Source organism: Manihot esculenta, chromosome 17 (genome assembly GCF_001659605.2).
Source record: "Manihot esculenta cultivar AM560-2 chromosome 17, M.esculenta_v8, whole genome shotgun sequence".
NCBI classification, from domain to species: Eukaryota; Viridiplantae; Streptophyta; class Magnoliopsida; order Malpighiales; family Euphorbiaceae; genus Manihot; species Manihot esculenta.
In genome coordinates, this window is record NC_035177.2 from 15707101 (window position 1) to 15710137 (window position 3037).

At 30.7% G+C, this 3037-nt stretch overlaps 1 long non-coding RNA gene across 1 annotated transcript; it reads right to left on the bottom strand.

Moving 5' to 3' along the window:
• Positions 1–626: 626 nt before the first annotated feature.
• LOC110604356 lies at positions 627–2756 on the bottom strand. Its single transcript, XR_002486223.2, has 4 exons — positions 2556–2756; positions 1838–1896; positions 1022–1108; positions 627–841 (listed from the first exon to the last, which is right to left on the bottom strand). It is a non-coding gene; the product is annotated as an uncharacterized LOC110604356 (long non-coding RNA).
• Positions 2757–3037: the final 281 nt, after the last annotated feature.

Below are 3037 nucleotides of genomic sequence, written 5' to 3' on the forward strand. Positions count from 1 at the left end.
TATGAATTATAGACGATTCATAAGGGTGATTTTAAACACTTTTATAAAATTTCTGCTAAAAGTGGTTGGTTAATACTATTATTTTATAATTTGACACCAAATTTATTCATAATTAATTTAGTAAAGTTTTATGCAATTTCAGAGGCGATTTTAACTATCTCTATAAATTGTGATACTAATTTTATTTATTATTTATTTTTACTATAAGTGTTATAACCAAATATAATATAAATGTCTATTTAAGGCATTCAAAACTTGAGAAAAAATGTAATCAAAATATTTACTATTAATATGTAAAAAGTTCTATAACCCAATACCAATATCAAGTAGTTTTTTTTTTTTTTTTTTTTTTTTTTTTGAAAATGAAAGAAATATTATTAACTCAAAGCGATCAAGGAAACTATATGAGGAGGAGGGACATGAACCCAAACTCCTTGACCTGACTCAGAATGAGTCGATGTTTCTAGAACATGAGCGACATCATTCGCAGACCTGTGAATAAAAGTACATCTTGCTTCCTCATAACTGGATAGAAGCAATTTACAATCTTGAACTAAAAGAGCAAAAGGTGATAAATCATCTAATGAAGCATTGTTAATGGATACAATAAGAACCTAAGCATCCGATTCGAAAAAAACTTGATCCCATCCGCACTCTTTAATAGTTAATTGTAAGAAAGTATAATGAGAATTACAATCCCACAAAATCATATGTCAAAATGTCTTGATAGCATATAAGAAAAACTTGAAATAATTCTCAGTTTATTTTATCATTTCCCGATCTGATTCATGACATGATTGTTTGGAGAATGATGATCATCTTGACTTGCATTGTCGCTATCCTATTGGAAAAATAATAAAATTTGAAAAGTCATTACACAAACTCAAAACATAATTATATATCAATACCAATAATTTCAAAATCACATGATAAGAGTTATATATATGTAATTGAAAGTGTCAATTAGAAGTACTTTCATATATTGACTATTAAATCAACTATCTTTATCACGAATACTTACTTCTTTACAAGAATACAATGAAGCTCTAGTTGGTGTAATCTTCTCTCTAAGCTTCTGCGTACTGAAATTGGAAGCAGCTAGATTTTTCTAAAATATAATAGTATAGAGAATGGTCACAAGAGTTAGACATTGCTTTTGTAAATAGATTTCGAATCTTATATAGGTTTATTAAGACATAAAAAATCATAAGTGTGATAAAAAGTTAGTATGAATTAAACAAATACAGTAAACAATTACTTTTCTTATGAGAGAATATTAAAATTACAAAAACATGGCCCTCAACTCTAGAATAAGTTAAATAAAATTTCATGGTACCTTAGTTACCAAAATTCTGTAGTATGAGCAAATTGCTCATGCTGTTGAATGCTGCAGCACACAACAACAGCATGAGCAGATTACCCATGCTGCTGCTATTGTACTCTGCTCATGCTACAGTGTGCTCATTAGACATTAGCAAAGCAGACTGCAGCAGCATGAGCAGAGTGCTCTGCTCATGCTGTTGTGTGCTACATCAATAGGTATTCATTCCAATTTGAATATCAGTTTTTCAGTAGGCTGTACCATTTCATTCACAACAAAAGCAAGTAAAATTTTTGTTCTTTATTATCTGTATAGTTCTGAATTAATTAATTTTATAAAAAAATCTTTGCTCATTTTCTTTTAATCTTCTTATACTTGTGCTTCTGTCTTTCTCATCATAGAGCAGAGGAAAAGAAAATGGAGTACCAAAGATCTCTATCATAAGACAATGGGTATTTTATAAATATTTAGCAGAAAATAAATCAACAGCTACTATTAAAGGAAATTTTAGGTTACCAGCGGCTTCTTTCTTCTTCTTCTTCCTCTTGTTTCAGTTCTCTGGAGGAAAAGTTGTGCTGAAAGATTATTTAAAACTATATTACGTTATATTTCATATATATGGAACCCATACGAAATTTAGAAAAAAACATATAAATAGTACTCCGAACAACTATTAGTAGCACTCTAAAACCAAGAAATTAATTACATAGAAACTGCAAATATAAATTGAATCAAACAAAGCCAAATCTCTTCATTAGAAATCTAAATTATCGTAAAAATCACAAATGGATATGTAGGAAATCAATAAATAGCGTGAATGAATTCTTCATAAAGATTAATGAAAAAAATACAATTATCTAGTTATTAGTCGGTGAGAATTGATTTTTTTTTTTACTTAATTTCATTTTCTAAGCAATTGTATTAAAGTAGGGTTCTAGAAGTGGACGATAATGGCAGAAATCGGGAAACAAGAATTCAAATACTTCTCATAAAGATAAGGTTTCAACCAAACTCAAAGGCAATAGAGATCAGCAACATGAGTGGGCTGCTCATGCTGTGTGCAACAGCATACTGCAGCAGCACATTGCTCGTGTTGCTGTGTGCTGCTGCAGAATGAGTAGCACACAGCAGCATGAGCAGACTGCTCATGCTGTGTGCAACAACAGCATGATTAGCCTACTCATGCTGCAATAAGAAAATGAGAAGCAGCAAGAATTAGAAAGTCTGCAATTACCTTAGGTATTAGCTCTTGGTTTAAGATGAGTGAGGAATGTATTTCTTTTTATTTATGTTTTTTACAATAATGAGCCACATTACACAACCAGAAAAGCCTCTGCATTTCTCTTTGATTAAACCAAATCCAAAATTTCTGTTAGAGATTCTATATACTAGGAGTTTAGTTCCATCATGACTAGTCTTTGGACAAAAATGGTTATAGTAAATGAGCCCATCGCGTTTGATTCTATGCTCAGTATAGCCTTAGAAGTTTGCCCCCCTCTTGATTACCTGTTTGGAGAAAAAATGGTTACCACATCACATCTACTTGTTTGTGGTGTTTCTCTTTTCTCCTAGTAAATGAATGAAAGGAAATCTAGATTATTCTCCATCACACACACAAAAAACAAAACATCAACTTGGAAATTCACATAAAAATATATAAACTTCTTCATTAGATATTTTGTTTCCCTGTTCAAAACTAAAGCATCAACTAGCCTA